The following is a 14,746-nucleotide window of genomic DNA, read 5'->3' as shown; positions in this document are numbered from 1 at the left end:
TGGGAAAGCATGGGGTACAAATGTAACAAAAAAAATATGCATCATTTTGCATTTGTCCACATTAAATTCATCTGCCATTTGGATGCCCAGTCTTCCAGTTTCCTAAGGTCCTCCTGCAATTTTTCACTGTCCGCATGTGTTTTAACAATCTTGAATAGTTTTGTATCATCTGCAAATTTAATCACCTCAAATGTTCCTATTTCCAGATCATTTATAAATATGTTAAATAGCACCAATTTGCAACTTATTTTATAAAAACACGTGGCACCTATATGTCTACAAATTACTAGGGGGTAAATCAGCAGAAATTGCTGCTAGATTGTGGACATTCGTTAACATATAGTAACATAATAACATAGTAGATGACGGCAGAAAAAGACCTGCACGGTCCATCCAGTCTGCCCAACAAGACAACTCATGTGTGCTACTTTTTGTGTATACCCTACTTTGATTTGTACTTATGCTCTTCAGGGCACAGACCGTATAAGTCTGCCCAGCACTATCCCTGCCTCCCAACCTCCAGTCCTGCCTCCCACCACTGGCTCTGGCACAGACCGTATAAGTCTGCCCAGCACTATCCCCGCCTCCCAACCTCCAGCCCCGCCTCCCACTACCGGCTCTGCTATCCAATCTCGGTTAAGCTCCTGAGGATCCATTCCTTCTGTATAATTCTGTAAATTAGTGCCAACATTTACGTGCGTCCAAGGCACCAAAATTGTCAGGTATGGGTTTAAATGCACTAGATACTATTCTATAATGTTTCAAAAATTATCTTTTTCTGGGATGTTGCTGTACTCAATGCATTTATCTTTTTGGACCATTTTCGGAAAGAAAAAAAAAAGAAACCCTTTCCAAGGGGCTATGTTTACTAAGCGGCGCTATGGGTGCGTTAGCATTTTTAACACATTTAAATGGTGTACGCGCGTTAAACACTAAAGTACCCATAGAAATGTATAGGTGTGTTAGCGTTTAATGTTAAATTTACAGGCACGTTAAAAATGCTAGCGCACCTTATGGCTGCAGGTGTCACCTATATGTGGGTTTAGTAGATTTTTGGTGGATTTGGGGGGGGGCTGGACACTTTCCACCACAAGTGTAAAAGTTAGAGTGGATTATGGGCCTTGGTCCCCTTTTCTAAATGTGCACTGCACCAACCAGTAGACTATTTCAGGGACCTGCTTGCTGCTCTAATAGGGCTAGCCATAACATCTGAGGCTGTCATAAAGGCTGTTATGTACTGTTTCTTTTATATCTTTTGAGGGGGGGTGGGTGGCAGGTGGTCAGTAAACACTGGGAAAGTAAGGGGAGTGATGCCTTAGTCCCTCAAATAGTTGTCTGGTCATTTAGGGCACCTTTTAAGTGAAAGGGAAATGGGACTTGATATACCGCCTTTCTGAGGTTTTTGCAACTACATTCAAAGCGGTTTACATATATTCAGGTACTTATTTTGTACTAGGGGCAATGGAGGGTTAAGTGACTTGCCCAGAGTCACAAGGAGCTGCAGTGGGAATTGCACTCAGTTCCCCAGGATCAAAGTCCACTGCACTAACCACAAGGCTACTTCTCCACTTATGGGCTCATTTTTGAAAGAGAAGAACGTCCATCTTTCGACATAAATCGGAAGATGGATGTCCTTCTCCCAGGGACGTCCAAATCGTTATAATCGAAACCCGATTTAGGATGTCTCCAACTGCAATTTGTCGCAAGGACGGCCAAAGTTCAAGGGGGTGTATCGGAGGTGTAGCGAAGGCGGGACTTGGGCGTCCCTAACACTTGGATGTCCTCGACCCATAATAGAAAAAAAGAAGGGTGTCCTTAACAAACACTTGGATGTTTTTACCCGGACCTGTTTTTCTTACGACTAAGGCACAAAAAGGTGCCCGAAATGACCAGATGACCACTGGAGAGAATCGGGGATGACCTCCTGTTACTCTCCTAGTGGTCACTAACCCCCTCCCACCCTCAAAAAACATCTTTAAAAATGTGTCGTGCCAGCCTCTATGGCAGCCTCAGATGTCATACTCAGGTCCATGACAGCAGATGCAGGTCCCAGGAGCAGTTTTAGTGGGTGCAGTGCACTTCAGACAGGCGGACCCAGGCCCATATCCCCCCTACATGTTACATTTGTGGAGGAAACAGCGAGCCCTCCAAAACCCACCAGAAACCCACTGTACCTACATCTAGGTGCCCCCTTCACCCGTAAGGGCTATGGTAGTGGTGTACAGTTGTGGGTAGTGGGTATGTCAGGGGGACCAGTGCACTATAAATGCTGGCTCCTCCCACGACCAAATGGCTTGCATTAGGATGTTTTTGACATGAATGTCTTTGGTTTCGAAAATCGCTGAAAGTCAGAAACGTCCATGTCTAGGAACGTCCAAATTTAAGGATTTGGACGCCCCTGACAGTATTTTCGAAATGAAAGATGGACGTCCATCTTGTATCTAAAATACGGGTTTCCCTGCCCCTGGATTTCACCATTTTGCAAGGACGTCCAGATCGCAACTTGGACGTCCCTGTCGAAAGTGCCCCTCCACGTTATGATAAAAACAGGTCTAGATCAAAGCATTGAAATTGTAGCCCCAGACGTTTTTGTTTTGTTCCATTATGGTAGAAAAACGTCCAAGTCTTAGGAATGCCAAAATCCTGTCACCAAAATGTCCACACATGCCCCCTTGTTATTTGAATGCTCTGAATGTTTAAAAAAATAGGTTTCAAAAATAGCGTTTTGAACGTTTTGGCAAGGAAAACATCCAAATGCTCATTTATGCCACCTGTTAAACGTTTTCCTCTTTTGAAAATGAGCTCCATAACATGTGACTACAAGGGGGAATATATGTGGCAGAGCTTGGAGGGTCTATGGACCTGGCTCCAACTTACATGTCTAACTTATAGAATGCTATAAGTTATACACTTTGCACGGCACACTTAAGTGTGCCCATTTACACCTGTCATAAAGCTGGCATAGATGGTCATACTTAAATTTTGGTGCACCAATTTGGGTTTATGCCAGTATTTTATAACAGCATCTTGATGAGCAAATGCTGTTATAGGATTGGCACTCGGTGCATGGCATTGATACATCTCACTGGAGATTCAAGTTATAGAATTGCCCCCACTCCCCCCACTCCCTATCCATAAGTGTAAATTGCAGCTCTACCTGTTCTGGAGAAATGGTCCAGCAAGCGTCCAATACATGCGCCCACACTACTGCTGACCACATTTTGGCATGCCTTTGTAAAAGGGCCCTTCTGTTTGCTGTGGATATATACATGTGAGTGGTGCTTTTCTAACTGCTTGGGACAAATGAAGATCCATTTACACATGTAAACCTATTTACATGTACAAATGCTGCATAATTCTTTGTGTAGTATGCTTTATCAGATTTGGAGTTTGCATTAAAATAAGGAAAGATACACACGTTTTGAAAATATATTAAATATTAAAAACCAGCACAGTAATACAAATTACCTGACAGTTGTAGCATGACTTAGCACCCGAGCACCTCCAGTGAGGTGTTTTCAGATAAAATATATCTTTTGTCATGTTTTTAATGCAAGCTGCAAACCAGAGTACAGTGCAGGCCACAAAATTCAGTGAAATGCAATTTTACATTATCATACTGGATGTTTATTTTTCTACAGGGAATAGTGATTTCTGGTCTCAACCTGCCACATTCTTTCATGGCAACATTTATGCTAATACCTACCACTCTGTAACAAAATATACTTAGAGATGTGCCAGAATTGCCTAATTTAACATCTGTGAAATGAAACTTTAACACCCAAGTAATGAGAGGCAGGACATGGCAATGTTACTGTTGCTGTCTTAAAGACAGTGCAGCCATGGAAACACTGCTCTGCTAGTTTTAGGTTACCACGTGAGAAGCCCCATTTTAGATAGATACATTTGTGAGGAAAGAGACATCTTGGTGAGCATATGGAGGAGGAAGGCAGAATTGAATAAACGTGGTTGTTAATGTGGAGTCCAATCTAAAACACGTATGACTCCACCCCCATAGAACAACAATGAAAAAAACCCAAAACCACAGAGTGGGGGAATGCATGAGCAAATGTCTTGAAATAACCCCCTTATCCATCAGTATAATACACATGCTCCAAAGAGACATCAGCACATTTAAGGCAAGTCAAGGATTGGGATGCACATGTCATCTTAATATAGCAATGTCCTGATATGGAAAAGAGCTGGGGCGGCACATGGTCATAGCCACATGCAAGTGGCAGCATTTTTCACTGGCTCCCTGTGTAAGTTGTACCTGTAAATAACACTTGCAGGCTTATTTTCGAAAGAGAAGGGCGCCCATCTTTCGACACAAATCGGGAGATGGGCGTCCTTCTTCCAGGGGCGCCCAAATAGGCATAATTGAAAGCCGATTTTGGGCGTCCTCAACTGCTTTCCGTCATGGGGACGACCAAAGTTCACGGGGGCGTGTCGGAAGTGAAGGTAGGACTAGGGTGTGCCTAACAGATGGGCGTCCTCGACCAATAATGGAAAAAAGAAGGGCGTCCCTGACGAGCACTTGGACTACTTTACTTAGTCCATTTTTTTAACGACCAAGCCTCAAAAGGTGCCCAAACTGACCAGATGACCACCAGAGGGAATCAGGGATGACCTCCCCTTAATCCCCCAGTGGTCACCAACCCCCCTCCCACCCTAAAAAAAACCTTTAAAAATATATTTTGCCAGCCTCTAAGCCAGCCTCAAATGTCATACCCAGCTCCCTGACAGCAGTATGCAGGTCCCTGGAGCAGTTTTAGTGGGTGCAGTGCACATCAGGCAGGCGGACACATGCCCCCCCCCCCCTACCTGTTACACTTGTGGTGGTAAATGTGAGCCCTTCAAAACTCACCACAAACCCACTGTACCCACATGTAGGTGCCCCCCTTCACCCCTTAGAGCTATGGTAGTGTTGTACAGTTGTGGGGAGTGGGTTTTGGGGGGCTCAGCACACAAGGTAAGGGAGCTATGCACCTGGGAGCAATTTGTGAAGTCCACTGCAGTGCCCCCTAGGGTGCCCAGTTGGTGTCCTGGCAAGTCAGGGGACCAGTGCACTACGAATGCTGACTCCTCCCATGACCAAATGGCTTGGATTTGGTCATTTCTGATATGGGCGTCCTTGGTTTCCATTATTGCCGAAAATTGGGGACGACCATCTCTAAGGTCAACCTAAATTTTGCGATTTGGGCTTCCCCGACTGTATTATCGAAACGAAAGATGGACACCCATCTTGTTTCGATAATACGGGTTTCCCCGCCCCTGTCTGGGGACGTCCTCAGGAAAACTTGGGCGCCCCTTTCGATTATGCCCCTCTTTGTCTGCCACTTACTTGCATGTGCTTTCCTGTACTCCCCATGTGCATGGCACGGCTTGCTCTGCGGAGATACAATGATATGTTTCTGGTCACACATTATATAGTGGCCTTTAGTGTGCCCTTTTTAGAGAACATCAACATGGCAACTAGGAGGGAGAGAAACCTATGAGACAGAGAGCAACCACCAGGCACACCTAATGCTCTCCAAAAAGGGCATTCTATACATCCCAAGGGCCAGAGGTTAGACCACACTGCAGCAAAAAAGGCCTGGGAATTCATCCAGATGACTAGTAAGATAAGAAAACTTTCATGCTGTCATGAACCTGATTGAGCATCTGGTAAATACTCATAGGGCAAAGGGATATAACCAAATGCACCTAATGTTTTTCTAGTCTATAGGGGATCCCTATAGATGAATTTACTGCCATGGTGTTGCTGGCTAATGAAAAGTGTTGCCTACTAATATTGTATATGAAATGCCTTAACTACAAATGGTGATGAAATAGGCACCTGGGGAACTTTTAGTTGACTTTGAATGGTCAAGATAGGGTAATGGGGTTGGATGGTTTTCTAAGCAAGCTTTAGCAGCCTCCTTATTAGCCCCACACAGTGCTCCTTCTCAGCTACTTGCACTTGCTGTGTCCCACCCTCCTTGCAGGTCTCCTTGGACACCTTGTCACTTGCTGCAGGTAGGAAACAATAGCACACAGTTATTCCCTTGTACAATTACTGCATAAATGCCCCAATCCCAATGCTCCACTCTACCAGGGTATTCAGAGGGTGTCATTCCTGAAACATCTATCACAGCATGCAAAAGCTCTGATGCCTGATGGATTATGCCTCGCATATTCCAGACCACATACTCCATGAAGCCACAGATTTGTAACATCTGTCTGTGGTCACCAGCGAGGACATCATTGCATGCAAGCAGGCAGGTCCATGTATATCTCAGACAATTGAGTTCATTATGCGATGCAAAACACATCACATATGTGACATTATTCCACCCCTGCCTATACTATGTGATCCAGAAAAGCCTTATCTACTGTGACCATTAGGTCTGGAAGTGATGCTCTAGATATGCTATGACATTCACACAGTCTTCAAAGGCAACCTTTAGCTGGAGTTACAAGTAATGTAGATTTGTTGAGGCCTCATCCCACGAAATTCATTGGCACTACACTACTAAGCTCCCCTATTCAAATACTTAGGAGTTCTTATTGAATATCAATTAAGTTTTGACCTTCATGTATCTTCTATTGTAAAATGTTTCTTTGCCCTTTGACAGATTCAATCAGCCTGTTCAATATGATCTTAGCCTGACTCCTCCATATTTTCTCAAGTGTGTACAATCAGTTCAGAATGAAGCAATCAGAATGCTTTGCCATGCTGAGAAATCAGACCGCATTTCTCCCCTATTATATCAGTGGCTTCCTGTAAATGTTTGGCTCCGATTTAAAATTCTTATCTTGATACACAATACAATTTTCAAAGGTATCCCTTTGTACCTGGCATTTATGGTTGGTTTCTACTTGACACTCAGCATTTTTCTACCTTCTCCTAGTCCTGTGGAACTTCTTACCTTGTTCCTTACGTGCTGAAGCATTAAGGTCTAATTCAAAGGTACTTTGAAATCATATTTATTCAATCTATCATTTGTTGCATAAATGACAAGTTTTCACAGCTAGTCTTGACATCCTCCACTGGCAGAATGTTCCATAAAATGGGCACACTTGTAACACAACGAAACCAAAGCTCGTAATGGACATATAATAACTCTTCCTCTGTACGATTCTCATCCTCTCTATGATTCCCTAATGTGTCTGTAAACATGAACCTTATTCTACCACAACATTACTGTATTTGTTCACACTGGAATTGGCGAACGCCTTTATGGTACTATGTAAGCCACATTGAGCCTGCAAATAGGTGGGAAAATGTGGGATACAAATGTAACAAATAAATAAATATTTTATCTTCTTCCTATGTCCCTTATCCTAGGGCCTGTTTTCCATTAAAATAGGCCTGCCTCCTATTCATTCATATGTTGGATGTATTTAAATGTCTTTATCACATCTCCAATATCTCACCTTTCATTCAGGATTTTCATGTTTAGATCTTTACGTTTGTCCACATATGTTTTATGTTATAGAACATGGAACATTTTACTAGCAGCCATCTGAAATGACTCCATCCAGTTTATATCCGTTTGTAGCTGCATTCTCTAGAATTGCACACAGTACTTCAAATGAGGTCTTACCAGAGATTTATACAGAGGCAATATCACTTTTCTTTGCTGGCCATTCTTCTCCCTATGCACTTAAACATCCTTTTTGCTTTTGCCATCGCCTTATCTACCTATTCAGTCACTTTAAGATCCTCAGGTACTATAACCCCCAGATCTTGTTTTTCTGCACAGATCAACTTTACCCCCTATACTGTACTGCTTCCTTGGTTTTTCAGCCCAAAATATGTGCCCCTGAATTTTGTTGTATTACATCTTAGGCGCAGATTCGAAACCTTTCTGCAAGCTTCACTACATCTTTCTTATGTTTTTATGTTTTCCACACCAGGTGCCAATCCTGTTACAGATTTTAGTGTCATCTGCCAAAAACTAAACCTTTCCTGGCAGCTCTACTACAATATCACAAAAATGTTGGAAAGAACCAGACCAAAGACCATTTACTGTGGCATACTACTGGTAACACCTGTTTTGTCCTTCAAAGTGAACTTCATTTCCCACTACACTTTATTACCTCACTCTCAGCCAGTTTCTAAATTAATCAGCCGAGACTATACTTCCTGGGATTATTTCTATAGTACACAACTGCAGAAATGTGTTGGAAAGTAGTCTTGATGTCCATAAGGAAGCGCTGAAGTATTTATGTCACCTATGTGGAGCAGGACCAAGCCCTGGGCGTGTATGGGCACTCTGGCTGAGCCAAACACATGCTAGGTAGCAATAAATGTGGGGAGATACATGCAGATAGACAGAAGCACAGATCTGGAATTTGCAGGTTGCAAGAGCTGGAGTAGAACTGGAGTAGATTCTATTCTATTCTATTACGTTGCTTCTATACCGCCTTTAGCAAAATCTTCAAGGCTGTTTACAAACAAGAAAAAATCCTAGTTGGCATGATTCCTCTTAGTATATTTATTCAAAAGGAGTGAAGCCTGTGAAACTGGGATTACCTTAATCAGTGGGAATTGGATTAGAGACTCAAGTGTTTGTATTGTTAAATAATTTCTGGTTTTAAAAGAGAAAAAAATGAAATCAGTTGTATTATTTCCACTAATATTGGACAATAAGTATGTTTCCAACAAAATAAATTGACTATACACCGTTTTGGGTTTGAAGAAGCCAACCAGACGTTCAATGTGGAATAATGATTCAGATAATAAATAACTGGGGATAATCAGGTTAATACCACGTTTTCTTTGTTTACTGTTGTTTAATTGATCTCCTTGTCTTGTTTCACTCTCCCTATTTTGTGGTCTAAGGAAGAGTTTATAATTACCTGATTGAAATAATTCTTGTATTATTTTGTCTGTATTTCTGGCAAGTTATTTTAGTGCTTGTAAAATTAAATTCTTATAAATAAAATTTAAAAAAAAAATCCTAGTTGGACCTGACTAACAATAATTTCTAAAAATTTCAATCTTACATATATACATTGTGTGAACAAATAGGATTTTAAGGCCTTCAGAAAAAGACTGTAATTTGTTATCACCTATATTGAAACTGGTAAGTTATTCCAAACCTTTGGGCCTTGAAAAGAAAAAGAATGTTCCCAGACTGATTTCAGTTTCAAATTCCATAAAAAAGGAATGTCAAGCATCAGATTTTTAGCGCTCCATAGATACCATCTCAAACCCAAAGGTGATAATAAGTGTCCCAACCTAATTGAATTCATCCCATAGACATATTTGTAAATTTGACATGCAATTTTAAATTGAGCATGCTCTTCTATTTTTAACCAATGCAATTGCTGTAATAAGGGACTAGCCTCATTATACATTCCCAAGCCAAATATCAAACGAGCAGCTGTGTTCTGTAAGAGCTGTAAACAATGCAGCTGGGTTTTTTAAAACTAATATTGTGATATAATGAATTGCAATAGTCCAGTAAAGGAATCAAAATTGCCTGTGCTATGATTCTGAAACTAGATGGACTCAAAGAGGATTTTATTGTTTGTAATTTATGTAAATGAAAGAAAAACTTCCTCACTAAAACATTAACCTGGTAATTGTAAGGCCAGAATCTAGTATTATTTCCAACACACTAGAACTTGAATCTATTTTTTGAGAAATTCCTAAAGAAAGGGAAATCATTTCTGAAGCAATTTTTTGATGATCTCCAAACCATATTCGACAATCACAGAAGAATACCTTCTCCTGCTTTAGACTTAGTCCCGCCCACCCTACCCCTCTACCCACCTACCCCGAGTGACATGTCTTATATAACCTCCCTATCAACTCACTCATTACTTTTACATCACCCATTTCTATTCTTCTATCACCTTCTCCCACTACTCCAGAGTTACACCTAATCACACTGACCACCCTTCAACATCTTCAGTCCTTCTGTGACTGTTCTCTTGTGCTTGACTGCTTAAATATTTTAAATTTAAATGCTTTACTTTTTGTCTATTAGATTGTAAGCTCTTTGAGCAGGGACTGTCTTTCTTCTGTGTTTGTACAGCGCTGCGTACACTTTGTAGCGCTCTAGAAATGTTAAATAGTAGTAGTAGTAGTAGTAGTGCTAAATAATATTTTTATTCACATTTTTGGGGGAGTGGGAGGGGGTTGTTGACTGATGGGGGAGTAAGGGGAGGTCATCCCGGATTCCCTCCAGTGGTAATTTGATTTTTAGGGCACTTTTTTGTGGCTTATTTGTTAATAAAACAGGTCTAGATCAAAACATCCAACTTATAGCCAAGGATGTTTTTGTTTTATTCCACTATGGCAGAGAAATGTCCAAGTGTTAGGAACACACAGATCCTGCTCTTAACATGCCCCTGATATTCTCCCTTGTGATTTGAATGTACTTCTGATGGACTTCATAGAAAATTGTCTAAAAACTGGTTTTGAAAATACCAATTTATTTATTTATTTATTGTATTTGTACCCCACATTTTCCCACCTTTTTGAAGGCTCAATGTGGCTTACAGAGTATGGAAATGAGAACGTCATTACATGATATAAGAAAACAGTCAATCATAAGCTGAGGTGAAAGAGGAATTTAGGTAGAAGGTGTTAGGTAAGGTCGTGTAAGAGGTGTCTTGGTGTACTTGGGTGGTTTAAGGAATGATTTGTTTCATTGAGGGTGACTTTTGTAGGCTCTATTGAAGAGATGTGTTTTCAAAGCTTTGCGAAAGCTGGTTAGATTGGTCATGGTTTTTAGGACCATGGGTAGTGCGTTCCAAAACTGTGTACCTTTGTATGCAAAGGTAGTAGCATAAGCCTGTTTGTATTTCATTCCTTTACAGCTGGGAAAATTCAGGTTGAGGAATTTGCAGGCTGATCTTTTGGCATTCCTGGCGGTAAGTCCACTAAGTTTAGCATATAGAGTGGGGCATCTGTGTGAATGATTTTGTGTACAGTCGTGCAGATCTTGAACTCAATTTGTTCCTTGAGCGGGAGCCAGTGCAGTTTCTCTCTGAGGGGTTTCGCACTTTCGTATTTAGGTGTTCCAAAAATAAGTCTGGCTGCGGTGTTCTGGGCTGTTTGGAGTTTTTTGATGGTCTGTTCTTTGCAGCCTGCGTATAGAGCGTTACAGTAGTCCAAGTGGCTTAATACCAGTGACTGTACTAGGGTGCGGAAAATGTTTCTTGCGAAAAAAGGTTTTATTCTTTTGAGTTTCCACATCGATTGGAACATTTTTTTCGTCGTGTTCTTCACGTGGGTGTCGAGAGTGAGGTTTCAATCAATAGTGACTCCAAGGATTTTCAGATTTTCTGAGATAGGAAGTGTGCAGTAGGGTGTGGTTATTGTAGGGTATTTGTTTGTATTGTATTGGGAGGTGAGAACTAGACACTGAGTTTTTTCTGCGTTGAGTTTTAGCTTGAATGAGTCCGCCCAAGAGTGCATGGTCTGGAAACTCTGGTTGATCTCGTTGGTTATTTCGTTTAAGTCACTTTTGAATGGGATATGGATCGTAACGTCATCAGCATATATGTAAGGGTTAAGGTTTTGATTGGCTAGGAGTTTGGCTAATGGTATTATCATTAGGTTGAAGATAGTTGGAGAGAGGGGGGATCCTTGAGGAACTCCGCATTCTGGTCTCCAAGGTGGCGATCTGTCCGTGTTCATTGTTACTTGGTAGGATCTGGTGGTGAGGAATCCTTCAAACCATTTGAGAACTGGGCCTCTGATTTCGAAGTACTCTAGTAGGTGTAATAGTATTTCATGATCCACCATGTCGAAGGCACTAGACACGTCGAATTGTAGTATGAATATGTTCTTGCTGGTTGCGATTGTTTTTTTGAATGTGTTCATTGCTGACACTAGTACAGTTTCAGTACTATGATTTGATCGAAATCCTGATTGAGACTCGTGTAGAATTGAGTGTTTGGTCAGGTATTCCATGAGTTGTTTCGTCACTATGCCTTCCATCAATTTTGTTGTGAGTGGGATAGAAGTGACTGGTCGGTAGTTGGTTAAGTCCATAGTGCTTTTCTTGGCATCTTTGGGCAGTGGAGTGAGTAGGATATTTCCATTTTCCATGGGGAAGAGTCCATTTATGAGTCTATAGTTTACTTGGTTCGTGAGGTCTTGTTTGAATTGTTTGGGTGTGGATCTTATTAGGCTGGTAGGGCAAATGTCAAGTTTGCATTGAGATTTGGCATATTTACTGAGCCAGTGTGTGAGTTCATTTATTGAAATCAGGTCAAAATTGGTCCATGATCGATCGGCTGGGTATTTGGACATTTTTGTGAGAAAAACATCTAAATGCAGATTTATTCTACTTTTTGGACATTTTTCTCTTGAAAATGAACCCCTTAGCTAATGGGGCATGTTGAATTGCATAAATAGCACTAAATATTGACTGACCCCGGATACCTTACACACATTGTCAAGGACCCAAATATTCAGTATTAGTGCTTGCAAAGGGCTCAGCACTGAATATCTAGATATAATTTAGCATTGGCCTCATAAGTAATAGATCAGGCAAAATGCTGGCATCAAAGGATATAAAGAACCTCAGAAAGCAACCTCTCGGTATCCCGCCATATTGCATCTCACTCACGTGAGAAAACTTACACAGATTAGCACACTGGCTCATCTTTTCTACCCAATTTATTTCCTGTTCGAATGCTATAGATCTCAGTTAATTTTTTACTTAATTTCTTTAGAATTAAGTATTCTCTGTTTTCATTCCATGTCTTGGGTTCTGTTACTATTTTTCCACTACCATCTCTTCTGGGAGGTTTTTCCGTGTATCTACTGCCCTTTCTATAAAATATTTTCTGATGGTACTTGGAGTCTCATTTTATGACTTCTTTTTTAGGAAGTTCCTTAGCAGTGAAACATGTTCGCCTCTTGTCAGCTTTCCTATGGGTTATAACAGTTTCTGTGGAGAAGTATTTCATATATCTTAGTAACCTATCATTTTATTGCAGCTTTAGGTTATATATCTGGTGGCAGAATTACAATTGTTCAGCTACTGTTATTACAAAAATAAAAAGAAATAGAGAATCTCTAACAACCATAAAGCACCTTTGGGTTTGACCTTCCTTTCTTTTACAAAAGCAGTAACTGGAAGAGTCCAGTCAGAAATGCAGTTTCTGAAGTTGTCAAAATGACAACTTCAAATAACTGGGGAATGGAGGCTTTGTTTAGACTTTTGCCCATAATAATAGTGGCCTAATGGTTAGAACAGTAAACTGAGAACCAGGATCCTAATCCTGCTTCTCCCACTGACATTCCTTATGACCTTCTGAATGTTTATTGTTTATTATTTATTCAGGTATTTGATATACCGCTGTATCAGAGTTTGATCAAACGGTTAACAATAAAAAGCAAAATATATAAATACAAAGGAAAAGAACGCTCATTCTTAAAAGGAAAGCAAACACATTTATATCTTAAAGGAATGGGAAGGCAAGACTCAGGTAGTAGATAAAAGGAGAACAAGGACAGGCTGACTGACCCCAGTCTTTCAGTAGATAAATTAGAATCATAACTTGAGTAGTCAAAAGGCTAATTCAAAGTAATATGTTTTAAGGTGAGACTTAAATTTAAAAATTCCAATCTGATATATGTTGGCAGGTTATTCCATAATCTAGGCGCTAGGAAAAAGAATGCTGATGACCTGGTACTTTCATAACGGGACTGTTTGGGTGAGGGTAGACCAAAAAGAGTTCCCATCCAAGGAATGTGGTGCACACACTGAGGTATATGGGATGACTGGGTTTGATAAGTTAGAGGGAGTTCCAAGGTGGTAGACCTTTAATGCTAAGAGCAAAATTTTAAATTGTACGTGAAATTTGATAGGCAACCAGTGTAAGGAATGAAACAAAGGAGTGACGGCAACGTTCTGTAAAGTTTGCAAACGTCTGAGTTGTTAGTTGGTTATTTCCATATAAACTGAGTTGCACTAGTCAAACAGGGAATTACAAATGCTTGAATGAGTGTATGCAGAGCAGAGAGACTTAGGATACTGCGCAATAAGTGAAACCGATGAAGTGACAGAAAACCTAATTGTATCACACAAGAAATTTGTGATTTGAAAGTAAGGTAGGAATCAAACAGTATCCCTAGACTGTGAAAAGATTGAACAGGTTTAATATTTAAACCAAACAAACAGATGAGTAACAAGAGATATTAAGGGATGATAACCGGGCATCCAGCATGTAACCATCTTCTCTGGATTTAGGACCAGTTTATGTAAATGTAGCCAATGTGACAGAGCTTTAAGATAGCTTTGTAAAGGTTTAGGGCTGGATTCTATATATGGCTCCTGAAAATTCCATGCAGAAAAAAATACGCCTAGGCGTATTCTCTAAAGTATGCCTAAATTTTATAGAATAGGCTTAAATTTCCGCTCAGTATGTAGAATACGCTAAACAGCTCTCCATGTGACCAAATTTAGTCACGGCAATTTATGCCACATTTTACTTGGTGTAAATCCTGATGCCTAAATTATGCACAGAGCAGGTGCATTCTATAACAACATGCATAGATTTTAGAAATGCTCACGCCCTGTTATGGCCATGCTTCCTTTCAACTATGCAACTTAGAATTTACGTGCACTGCATTACAGAATATGCTTACGAATTGTACATGTAAATATTAATACCAATTAGTGGAGATAATTGCTTGTTAACATCCAATTGACAGTGCTGATTAGCTAGTTAGCAAATTAAGTTATACACATTGTTATAGAATACACTTTGATTTCCGCGCAGAAATTAA

The 14,746-nt window shown here is 40.5% G+C and overlaps 1 protein-coding gene and 1 pseudogene across 1 annotated transcript in view; both read left to right on the top strand.

Moving 5' to 3' along the window:
- The window catches only part of CTNNA3 (catenin alpha 3), a 1,864,538-nt gene that overhangs the window by 423,512 nt on the left and 1,426,280 nt on the right, over positions 1–14,746 (top strand).
- Positions 8,119–8,229, top strand: LOC115471461 (annotated as a pseudogene).

Source organism: Microcaecilia unicolor, chromosome 5, assembly GCF_901765095.1.
Source record: "Microcaecilia unicolor chromosome 5, aMicUni1.1, whole genome shotgun sequence".
In the NCBI taxonomy this organism is placed as follows: domain Eukaryota; kingdom Metazoa; phylum Chordata; class Amphibia; order Gymnophiona; family Siphonopidae; genus Microcaecilia; species Microcaecilia unicolor.
Note: the sequence above shows the minus strand (reverse complement) of the source record. Positions and strands in the feature narration are given on the sequence as shown.